The sequence below is a fragment of the Periplaneta americana genome, chromosome 3 (assembly GCF_040183065.1).
Source record: "Periplaneta americana isolate PAMFEO1 chromosome 3, P.americana_PAMFEO1_priV1, whole genome shotgun sequence".
NCBI lineage: Eukaryota > Metazoa > Arthropoda > Insecta > Blattodea > Blattidae > Periplaneta > Periplaneta americana.
In genome coordinates this window covers 161,318,913-161,332,444 of record NC_091119.1, presented here as the reverse complement: position 1 = coordinate 161,332,444, position 13,532 = coordinate 161,318,913, and the positions used below count along the sequence as shown (strand labels likewise).

At 30.7% G+C, this 13,532-nt stretch overlaps 1 protein-coding gene across 2 annotated transcripts in view; it reads left to right on the top strand.

Annotated features, from left to right (window-relative positions):
* The first annotated feature begins 1,483 nt into the window (after positions 1–1,483).
* Positions 1,484–13,532, top strand: part of LOC138696779 (transient receptor potential cation channel protein painless-like) — a 96,363-nt gene continuing 84,314 nt past the window's right edge. The window contains exon 1 of one of the 2 annotated variants that reach the window (XM_069822177.1): positions 1,484–1,610. The gene's annotated coding sequence lies outside the window, so the exon portion shown is untranslated. Of the gene's footprint in view, positions 1,611–3,306; positions 3,376–13,532 lie in introns of those variants that run through there. The other variant, XM_069822178.1, reaches the window with a different exon arrangement.

Below are 13,532 nucleotides of genomic sequence, written 5' to 3'. Positions count from 1 at the left end.
AACTAAACTAAACTCTAAACTAAACTAAACTGAACTAAACTAAACTAAACTAAACTAAACTAAACTAAACTAAACTAAACTAAACTAAACTAAACTAAACTAAACTCTAAACTAAACTAAACTAAACTAAACTAAACTAAACTCTAAACTAAACTAAACTAAACTAAACTAAACTAAACTAAACTAAACTACACTGAATTAAACCAAGCCAAGCCAAACTAAACTGATATCACCAATACTACAAGCTTCTTTTATATACATAAACGTAAATTTAGTAAGAATTAAATATTTTAAACCTCATAAAGGCCCACTCCCATTTAGTGGAATCTAACCGAATCGAAAGAAAACGTCTGCCGCCGCTCACATGTAGTGGAATCGAATCGAACTGAACGGAATAGAAGCGTTGTGTTTTATTTTTTAAGGCCCTTCGTATTGTTTCACACATCTACTGAAATTTAGCCTACTCATTTTATTTATGACGTATTCATTATTATTATTATTATTATTATTATTATTATTATTATTATTATTATTAATGGTTGTGAAACTTGGACTCTCACTTTGAGAGAGGAACAGAGATTAAGGGTGTTTGAGAATAAGGTTCTTAGGAAAATATTTGGAGCTAAGAGGGATGAAGTTACAGGAGAATGGAGAAAGTTACACAACGCAGAACTGCACGCATTGCATTCTTCACCTGACATAATTAGGTATTAAATCCAGACGTTTGAGATGGGCAGGGCATGTAGCACGTATGGGCGAATCCAGAAATGCATGTAGAGTGTTAGTTGGGAGACCGGAGGGAAAAAGACCTTTGGGGAGGCCGAAACGTAGATGGGAGGATAATATTAAAATGGATTTGGGGGAGGTGGGGTATGATGATAGAAACTAGATTAATCTTGTACAGGATAGGGACCGATGATGGGCTTATGTGAGGGAGGCAATGAACCTGCGGGTTCCTTAAAAGCCATTTGTAAGTTATTATTATTATTATTATTATTATTATTATTATTATTAAAATGTCACTATTATCATTAATAGTATCAATTTGTTAATCATTGCAGTTAAATAATTGTATTACAGTATACTATTGTGTTAAAATATCACATTATTTGAGAATGAAACGTCAAGAATGACATTTTTCAATAAAGAAAATATTATTTCAGGAACGCTGGGCTACGTAATAATTTAGCATATGAAATTTTCTTCTTTTAGCAAAAATCAATGTTAAATGAGATACAAATGCGAAATTACTCCATGTACTGTGTTAGAAGCAACTTTTATTTCGCAGTATATCTTTCAAGTTCCGTCACATGATTCAGTGTTGCTCTGACTCCCCTTTTAATGACTGCCGTACGAGAGCTGATTAAATTCCTTGGATGCGTTCAGGGCCTGTATTGATGTTGCGGAGAAGAAAGGCCTGGGCCTGTAATATGGTGCACTGAATTGAATTTATTAACGGTTAGAAACACTGCGCTGACGCAGCCCAAGTGATGTTCCTTCTGTTTTGTATGCTGTCCTGTATTTGTATGTTTCTCGAGCACGCTCAGTCGGGGTGGCTGGCAGTCCCATAGCAGCTTTCATCAAAATTAACTGCGCGACGCAGACTGAAGGTAGGTGAGAACAACCCTACCTATAAATATTACACAACTGTGTTAGACATCTGTAGCACTTCCGTAGACATCGCATTTAAATGGATATTAAAGTGACAGTATATTTTTTAAATTCATTTCTAACTCTGCAAAGTTTGTTATTTTAATCTGTTGGTACTCAGACTTTTTCGAAGTATGAATTTAGTTAACAAAGTAGGATATTTTCAATCGTATCTTTAATTTAAAACGTTCGACTATATTTAAAATATTTTTCAACATTCTTCAACATATCAAATTATCTGAATTAGTCTGACTCTAGCTTATTCTTCCTTGAAAATACTCAACGACTAAAATTCAATTCAACTGTCTTTGGATTAATTCGAAATACTTTTAAACATTATTTGTTTTCAATTTGCAGCTAAAAACTATACCACAAATAGGTCTATATTTCAATTAATTTTTTTTTCGTTAAAATGCATACGTCATTATTGATTGACAATTAATTCGTACATGTATCTTCAAGAAGATTTAAATAACTTGATTTTGTTTTTATCAGGTAACATGACAATAAGTAAGAAATGACTTAAAAGTTTAACTAATTAGCAGTTTTTATAACCATAATTAACATCGCCGTGACATTACTTATGCTCGAAAATAATGCGTAACAATTTTGAGTCATAATCACTTTCATAAATGTCATCATAAATCTAATAATTTGTTTTAGATAGACAATATTTAGGAACCATTTATATTTTAAATTACATCAGCAATGGTAATATAATTTAAAATCATACATATATATTTTTTTTTTTGAAATTTAGCGATATCGCAACTATTAGTATTATTTTTTTCTATATACATGTCAAGAATCTCATGTATTATTGATTAAAAAATGAGTTGGCACATTTATTTTCATTGACACATTGAACAATTTTATTCATTTTCAGGGTTCACTTTATAGTTATTATATGCTAAGTTGATACAAAAAAATTTACATCCAAATTTAATCTCATAAATAATTAATTATATGAAACTTTTAAACTGAATATCTCATTCAAATATAGTAAAAGAAACTATTACCTTCACAATATTTAAAATATATAATTTAGAATTGATTGTCTCAAAGAATTCCAAATATATACGAAAGTTAGTTTAAGAATAATAGTACAATTTAATATGAAACAAAATGTAGAATCATTTATATATTTCAATAATATCTTATCATTTCCAAAATAAATGCGACCATCCACATAATATTTTCGTTTATATTTATTTCACTGCCAATTAATAACGTTTAATCAATTTTTGGGATGGGAAAGCACTCAGTGAGAATTGATTAGGTGATATATGGTGTATCGAAAGGGTGCGGTCATTTACTGGACTGTCTGTTTTTGTAGAGGACAAGATAAATGATAGACGATAAATCACAAAAGGGGTCTCTGACAAGATTTGTATCATATTTCTCTCGAATACAAAAAAATCAGTTTACCGAACAACTGGATACATTTTTTTATTTAGTTCTTACAATTTATATACTAGTAAAATATATTTCATTTATTGACAAATGATAGTCATATATGGTTAGAATGTATCGATTTAGTTGCAATATAATGCATTAATTAAACTCATTTAATTTATTATCTTCATAAGTTTATGCAATATTAGAATTCGCCATGATCATACAGAAAATGGCGTACTACGTCACGTCACGTATTTAATAAGCTATTATGATTTAGTGAATAGAAGAAACAAAAATACATGGATTAGTCTTTAATATTAGCATCTTGTAAGTATATAAAACATAGTTTTAGTTTATATAATTGAGATAAGAATGCAAGCATTCGAAAATAATTAAGGAAAGCCAATTAAAGGTGCTTGTCGTCTCTATCATTCGATAGCATAACATTCTGTTAAATGACGTATTGATAATGAAATAGTGCAAAATGAAGTGGTCATCAACTACTCAAAAAGATGATTCAGAAAATTAACTATTTTTTCGTAATTAATTAAATAGTAATTTCACTTAATAAGACTCCTAACTTCATAGGTTATTGAATGTGAGTCAGATGAAGGTTAGTCATTATGATCGTAACGTGATTTGCTAGAGGCGGCCATTTTCTATTTCAAGTTACTGACCCAGAATTTCTCAGTAATATTTAAAGTACGTCGTGGTTTATTTAACACGTACAGCAGATTTTGAGGCTGTTACGGAATTCATCGTTTCATCGATTACGTAGACCTGTTTTCGTAAAAATTTCACACTTTTCGATCATTACGCTCGGACGTGATATTTAAATAACGTATAGTAGTAGTAACATATACAAGGATTGTTAACGGACGCAACAAAATTATCAGAAATAATTGTTAAACCAGGCAATAAATTCGAATATTATACAGCAAAAATTTGCTTTCGCAATATTTTTCGCTATGGGTGTTAAAGAATAAATGCTGCAACATATTTTAAAGAAATGTGTGACATGCAATCCCTGTGCAGTTTGAGAAATAATGGGAACATAAAGGTTTATTCTGTTTCAATTGTTCCACTATTTTTCCTATGACAAATGAAATAAATACACAGCAGTTAAAACTAATCTTGAGGGAGTTAATGTGCGTTTTCTCGCGAATTAATACCAGAAAATAAAGGTTTTGCCTTTACAAATGCAAATTTGTTACTATGAATGTAATATAGATTGTTTCAGAGCAATGAGAGATTCAGAATTCTAAATTAATCGAGATATGAACCCTACAATTTATCGTCATTGTACCTTATAATAAGATTGAACATATTCTGTAAGAATTCCTTCTGAATGCTTTTCATTCTCTAGAGGATGAACTATTAGTGATATATAAAAATGGCGACCATAGGTATCCGAATGTTTTGAAGTTGGTTTATACAGTAATGCATTCTATTTTTTATGAACAAGATTGTATTACTATTTTGCTGTACATTTACTTCCTAAGAGAGTTAGAAGACTTTAAAATCTTTTTTGATATCTGAATTACCTTTTATATTCGTTTACAACTTTCCTAAACCAGTGTTTTACTTATAAGCATTTTATGAAAAACTGAAAATACTGGCAATCCAAAAAAATCCAAAGTAAGCTCTGAGAAAATTCTGAATTCATTTTTATTATGCAATTTTCATATAAACTTTTAGGCATAGTTCAAGGATTTCATGACGCCAATTCTCAGATGGGAAGTTAAAAACTCCTGTTGTAGATGGACACTTACATATTAACACAAATCTAAAGACCTGTACTTCTAATATTCTCATGAATTTTATTAGCAACAAACAAATAATATAAATTCATGTGAACAAGTATATTTGGAATACTGATACAAATTGTATTTACTGCTACCTATATTTTAGTACTTAGCATCTTCATTAACAGAATTAGGAGGTTGAAATGATTGAAAAATCATTATTTTAGTTTATTTTACACATCCTCATTAACCATTCGATTCAGAAGTGATTGGTGCCGGTATATAAATGACAAATATTTGATCATATTAACGTATCTTAATGACTTTTATATTATGACCTCTTGAGTACGATACTACCCATAATATGAACAGTTTCTTGATTTTTTCCTTCTAAAATCCACATTATTTTAATTTTAGGTGCATTATTTGTTTTTATTGTATTTTATTTATTTAAATTTAAATATACAGAATAAAGAATATAATTACAAACAAACAAGAATATAATATAATGTCACAGAATGTTACGACTACTGATTTCAGCTTTTCGGTAGTGATAAATTTTTTCATCGGTAACAAAATTATAAATTGTGAATACGATACATATATGTATATTAAAGAATTCAATTTTGGAAACAAAGTTTATAGTGTATGAGAGTCAAATTAGATTTTATGCGCATAAAATCTGTTTACCCTCATGTGATATACAATGTTTTATCCATTACTGTTATTTAAATTTTATTATTGGTATCTAAATTCAATTTTAAATTGTACACCGTTTCATTTTAATGTGTTCTTTGTGAAGAAGTTATAAATGAATTATTAATGTATGAATATGAGGAATTCCCTGGATGTCTAGAGTCTGGAAATTTGTATGAATGTTGATGTGATTGTGAGTATGCCGGTTTAATATTAATTAACCAATCATCACAAATATAAAAATACATCAGGACTGTCGCTGGGCAGTAACCTGAACACACGCTTCAGCGTCATATTGTTTACAAGTAACTCCATCTGTTACCACAACCGTAAAGCATCTAATAGATGCTATAGAGCAAGAGGCCTTCATATATATCAAGCCCTCTTGCTATAGAGTTACCAACAACGAAAAAAATATATATATAAGGATTGTATGGTTGCTAATGTGTTGGTTGTCATGTAGATAAAGATTTAATTCACTGCTGTGAATAAAGCCATTGTTTAGGTTGATTAGACCGGTGAAATGAAGACCAGTTTAGATACCAGTTATGGATGAATATTTCTACCCATGACTAGTATCTAAACTGGTTTTCATTTCACCGTCGTTAGCAACCTAAATAATGGCTTTATTGACAACAGTGAATTAAAAGTTTTTAAATCACTCGCTCCATAACAATCAACACATTAGCAACAATAAAATCCATACATTCATTCATTTATAACTTATTCACAAACAACACATTACAAAGAAAACGCCTACAATTAAGAATTAAATTTAGATACCAGTAATGAAATTTAGATGCCAGTAATGTATAAAATATTGTATAGCACACGAGGGTGAACAAATTTTATGCGATCGTGGAAATTAGCACCCTCGGCCGCCACTCGCGGATAATATCTTATTTTACTGTCTAATATTATAAATTGCTACTATACTCTAACGAGAGCCTCATAATTGTATGATTCAAATAGATGGTTTTAATTTTTTTTAGTTCAAAGACTATGACACATTTATCGCGTACACTTTGCACAATTTTTCAAATATTTTTTCAAATTTCAAATTTATTCACAATTTGCATTTTAAATGAAAACATATGAATAGATACCTGAAATGAGCATATGCTCGTGCTCGGGTACAGTCCAGTAGTCTATATAAATTTTACAGAGATCAATAATAATGTTGATGATAGTAATAATAGTAACAACAACAACAACAACAACAACAACAACAATAATAATAATAATAATAATAATAATAATAATAATAATAATAACCGTGACGAAGATGATACAAAGATAGTAATACAAATTAATTCATTAATAATAATAATAACAATAATAATAATAATAATAATAATAATAATAATAATAATAATAGAATAACCGTGACGAAGATGATACAAAGATAGTAATACAAATTAATTCATTAATAATAATAATAATAATAATAATAATAATAATAATAATAGTAATAAAACAAAAATATTTACAATCTATACTAATAATAAATCTGTAGCGGAAATTTTTCTGATAATTTTCGATTTTCCAAAAATAATTGGTCCTAACGTATATAATTAACCACCCTGAAACCGAAAATCGTATTTTTGAAATTTTTGTTTGTATGTCTGTCTGTATGTTTGTTACCTTTTCACGCGATAATGACTGAATCGATTTATATGAAAATTGGAATATAAATTAAGTTCGTTGTAACTTAGATTTTAGGCTATATGGCATTCAAAATACTTTATTAAAAGGGGGGTTATAAGGGTTCCTGAATTAAATAAATCGAAATATCTCGCTTATTATTGATTTTTGTGAAAAATGTTACATAACAAAAGTTTCTTTACAAATGATTTCCGATAAGTTTTAGTCTTTACAAAATTTTGATAGGACTGATATTTAATGAGATAAATGAGTTTTAAAATTAAAATAACGCCATCTAAGACGGTGCAATGAATTAAGAACAAATGACTTCGTCTATAAGGGGCCTTGGACAACAACAATCGAAACAGGGACTTTGGACATCAACAATCGAAAGCTATTAAACATAGCCTACAGAGAATGTTTCTGTGTTTGTATGAAGTAATATCAGAAGCTAAATTAACCGATTTGTATAATTAATTATTATTTCACCATTGGAAAGTGTAGTTTCTCTAGATGGACTTAATGCTATAATGTTATTACAGTAACGTCTGAGTAAATCGAGGACAGACAAGATTAAAATAGCTTCTTATGCACAGAAAATTTGATAGGCTATTTTTTACATTCGTTTTCTGTATTTCTTAAAATAATATTTATGTACACTTATTTTAATCTCAGAGAATTAACGAACAACGAGAGTGTATTGATTTAGTACGCAGTAATAGTACGTTAGCTTAGCAATCCATTATTTTATAATTCAAATTTTAACTATGCTCAATTGAATAGTGTAAAAATACAAAAAATATATATGCAATAAATGCAATGCAAAAAAAAAAAAATTGGGTAATGAGCGAAGCAGATTATCTTGCGCTGTTGTAAAAGTTGTACCCTGGATCAAACGTCCTATTTTAATTATATAATTACTTTATATTTATTCCTAATAGGTGCAGCGGAGCGCACGGGTACGGCTAGTAATAAAATAAATACTAAGACGGATAAAATGAAATATAAAACCACTTAGCGAGAGTTAACACAACTTAAATAAGCATATAATAACCAGGAAAAAAATGACGAACTCGAAAATCGACAGAAAAGTTCGTTGTATCGCAGACGACAGCAACCGCCGTATGGACATTGTGTTATGTATGCATTATTGGTAGTAGGAGGGAGCCGAAGGTCTACGTAACTGCCGTTCTCTTCGAATTTTCTTATATAGGTAATCATGGGAAGTTAATGCTGGAAAATAAAATGTCTACGAGCCAAACTGTTCATTATTACCAGGATAAATACAAATAATACTGAAATATATTAATCAAGTTTCAGTTATAGATCTCCCCTTTTGTGCAAGAGGTATCATATCAAAATATTTTATGAATGGCGGGGAAAATATAAATTTCAAGAACTCTCTAGTGACAGAGATTAAATTTAATATTTTCTTAATTTTACCGGTATTTATGCTACGAAATTATATCAAATATCACAGTATTCTCTGGTGTTTTGTAAGCATGTGGCTGAGGTCTAGTAACATTATATAAATACCTGACTCACGTAAAATTAAATTTTGAAAACTCGCAAAATACTACATTTAACATCGGGTTGTTTTGGAAATATTTATAATTTATTATTTTAAATGAAAACTTCAACTGGAGAAAAATGTACCTGTATGATATAGAACTCAAATTTATGTGTCACGAGGTTTTAAATTACTGAAGTTATTGTTCTAGTCAATTTATATGTCAAAGAGGAACAGTATTCTGGCTTAGAAACACATTTCACAATGTCATTCTTAAACATAGTATTCATTTTCCTGTTTAAACAATGTAACAAAAACGTTTTCCTGCTGATACCTAACACTTCACAATTTACAACGTATGATACTCTTAAAAGAAACCGGTTTCCAGTGACACACAAGAAAACCAGTCTTACGTTCAACTAGTTTACAAGCTAGAAAAAAAAATGTCACGTGATTCCTTTACTCCCTGCTTACGTAATCTTGCAAGGTTGGGATATCCGAAGGATTTTGCACATCAAAATATATACACGATATTAAAAATAAGATGTTATTACAATTAAAACTGTTACCTTACAAAATCAATGATTATATCCTTAATAATTCCTGCTTGTGACATACAGGTACACCAACATATAGGCCTAAATTAGCTAATAAAAGAATCTGGCGCCTTTGGTATAATATAATACATAAATAACCTCTAATTTCAAGCTACTGCACAATGCGAACAGGGTTCAATGTCACGCCAGAGAACAGCAACCTAGCGATTCACACCGAGTTCGTTGACCTCTTACATCTGTATCACGAGAAGAGTGTGCTAGCTGCGATGTTGCTGGACTGCTGAAATTTCAAACTAAATTTTGTAATTAAACCGTGCATTTAATCACAAAACGTAATATAGATTTTATATTCATTTAAGGGTACTCTATCTCTTTCTTTTCATTCAGGTAGATTATTTCACTTCCACACTGTATACATAAACGCTCTTATTTACTGTACATGCGCTATGCGTTATATCTGAAGGTTGGTGAAATTAGAAAGCCCATTTATTTTTTCTGAAACTGTATACATATATCCATCTTCATTGAGTTTTCGCATTTTTAGGATGGATTTAAAGTGCGGTAACGAAAATATAAATCAAAAACTGTTAATTGTGTTTAAAATATTAAAAAATATATATTTCATTACTCCATTATGAAGCTGTCTAATATTTTCTAAATTGTAAATTCCTTTCAAATATTACGTTTTCTGACAGGGGCATATTATGCAATCTTTGCCAAGAAGCTCAGGCAGCAGTCAAGTGACACCTCTTCTTAATCCCCCTGCGGGCGCCCATGTATGAGCCTCGAAACCGTTGCCTAGCTCAGCAGTTACATATGGAAATTTCAAGACATCATAAGAACGACTTATTTGAAACGAAATATTGTAGCTATGGAAATTGTGTGGGTCTTTTTGAGTGTTAGGGATTAGGGCTCATCATATTACAACTAAATGTCTTAAAATGAGACGTCCTTTTTAAAACTGCGTGCCTTATTATCTGACTGAAGCCCCAGATCACATTATATAACAGATTACTCATCCCTATGTTAAAATCGGTAGCACTTTAAAGAGAACAACCGCCAGGATCGCCGCCCGTCCGCCGTAAACGAACACGAGATGGCAATACAGTCGCTAATGCAATTCAAATTGGAGTTATGACGTGACTCCTTATGTAACAACTAGATGGCAGCATAGTAAACCTGACAAAAGTTGTTACCGTCAAAGCCTATAAGGCCGAGCAATCTGGGTATATATGATCTAGGCTGAAGCTAAGACATAGAAACGAGTCGAAATCTGTCGACATCGTAAAGCATAATCACGGACTGAGTAACATTTTATCATCCAAATCATCACATATAATGAGTTGAGTAAGACATACTGTTCCTGAAACGAGTCAGCAGTCTTCAATATGTACTTAACATGAGACAAATTTATTATATTGTATTAATAAAATTCATACATAAAAATCGAAATAATTTTGAATTGTATTCTCATAGTTATGTAACAAAAGGTATGAATTCTTTAAGATTGTTTGAACTAAAATGCAACACTCCTATAGTATTTAATCATAGTAGTAATTTAGGCCCAAGAATATATAACAAATTTATATTTAAATATCCTAATCTTGTCAATTTTAATAGTTCTAGTATTAAATTTAAAAAGTTATGTATGGATTTTATAAAAATTGAAAAATTGTAAATTTAAATGTATACATTCTAATTGCATTGTAGACATAAGACAAATTGTATTGTATACTTATTAATTTTAATTCAGGAATCCGCCCCTGAGCACGAGTTCTACTCTTTCAGGGCGAGCTAAAGTTTTTCTGTATATATTATATTTTATGTACAATTATTAGTAAAATAAATAAATAAATAAATAAATAAATAAATAAATAAATAAATAAATAAATAAATAAATAAATAAATAAATAAATAAATAAATAAATAAATAAATAAATAAATAAATAAATAAATAAATAAATAAATAAATCAATAAATAAAAATAAATAAATAAAATAAAAAATAAACATGGAATCATAAGATTTTTCCTACAACAGGAAAGATTCACATAAATGTTTCTTATACTAAAATTATACTGATTTACATTTGATGCCGAGGCAATTATTCTGCAGTAGTATTGTTTTTAGGGGCAAAATATCAACGAAAAATATTAAGGTATCCTCCTTGATAGAAATTTAAAGAACACACCGAGAGAGAAAAGACAAGTTTATTTTTCCGGAAAAAAAAAAACTGTTTGTTTCAAGAGAACGAAAAAAAAAGAGTGCTCAATGAATCGGTGAAATGCCTTTATAACATCCAACATACAGCGAAGATACTCAATCTTGACATTTTTGGGTACATCCAACTAGAAAATACTTGAGAGATAAGAGGTTTCGAAGTGATAAGGAACAAAATGAAACTGCTGAACTATCGAGTTGAAAATAATGGTGTAAAGCATATAACTAAAAAGACGAAAGAGTGTTGTAAGAACCGTTTTGCTCCCCAGTGAATCAACTTTCGAAAAAAAAAGGTTATGAAGCAATTATCTATCTCTGTATCTGACGAACTCATGACTCTCCCTTTTAAGAATAAACCGTGTCTTGCTTAAAACACCAATAAAATAAATATAAAGCGATAGGTTTGGAAGTAAATCCCGAAAAGACAAAGTATATGATTATGTCCCGTGACCAGAATATTGTACGAAATGGAAACATAAAAATTGGAGATTTATCCTTCGAAGAGGTTGAAAAATTCAAATATCTTGGAACAACAGTAACAAATATAAATGCCACTCGGGAGGAAATTAAACGCAGAATAAATATAGGAAATGCGTGTTATTATTCGGTTGAGAAGCTTTTGTCCTCTACTCTGCTGTCAAAAAATCTGAAAGTTAGAATTTATAAAACAGTTATATTACCTGTTGTTCTGTACGGTTGTGAAAATTGGACTCTCACTTTGAGAGAGGAACAGAGATTAAGAGTGTTTGAGAATAAGGTTCTTAAGAAAATATTTGGGGTAAGAGATGAAATTACAGGAGAATGGAGAAAGTTACACAACGCAGAACTGCACGTATTGTTTTTTTTTTCACCTGACATAATTAGGAACATTAAATTCAGACGTTTGAGATGGGCAGGGCATGTAGCACGTATGGGCGAATCCAGAAATGCATATAGAGTGTTAGTTGGGAGACTGGAGGGAAAAAGACCTTTGGGGACGCCGAGATGTAGATGGGAGGATAATATTAAAATGGATTTGAGGGAGGTGGGATATGATGGTAGAGACTGGCTTAATCCTGCACCTTCCTTCTTTTCGGTGAAATTGCGAGTCTGCATGGTGATAAAGGGATTTTGAATCTCTTAGAATATTAGGAACTGGAAAATAATCCCAGAGTTTTTTCTTCATCCATATTATGACGTCGTTTAAGCCAATTATCTATTACTTATAGACAGGGGCGGCCCGTCCTTATGTGCTACAGTGCTACAGCACAATGATAATTTTTTTCTCAAATAATGTATTTGTAATACCATAGTATTTGATCTGTCATTTAACAATTTCCTGTGGTTATGTTCATGACGCGTTATAAAGTGTTTAGTCTTCACTCTTCGCTCTTTGGTGCCTCAGGGGGTTTGTTGTGCTACTCAAAACTTCACATGAGAATGTAGACAGTTATACGCATGTACGAAGCTAAATCACTGCTCTGATTGGCTATTTTTACCCGGAAAAGTGCTGTAGTCAGCTTCAGCACTACACAGCTTGGAGATTGCAAAAGTAAAGCGTAACGAAAGAATGCTTGTTTGTGGAGGAACTCGAAACTATTTACAATCTATTTGGTAATTCAAGTGTCCGACTGCTGCTGCCATCTACCTATTGAAGTTGCTGTCAACAGCTATATTATACTAAACAAAAGAGTGTTCCAGATACAACTTGATTTCTATACGGAAGATCTGACTTCCGAAATTTTGATGGCTGTTCAATTGTTACAATACAGTACATAGTCTCCAGCAATTTACAGGATTAATTCTGTGAAGTAACGAAGTTGTTAAATATTTTGGTTACAACACCAATGACCACTGTTGAGCTAGAAATATGTTTTTCTTGCTTGAAACGCATAAAAACGTTTTTAAGGAACACTATGTCCCAGGATCGTGTCACTGCTCTTGCAATACTGCCAATAGAAAAGAATATGATGTCCAAAATGGAGACCTTTAACACCAAATGACAAGTTCTGCAGTACGAAAGAACGTCGTATGGACTTCATATTTCATCACTAGGCGAGACTCAAATTAAGATAAATACATATACTGTAAGTGTAGGCCTATACAGTAGACCGATATGGAGATTGTAGCACAT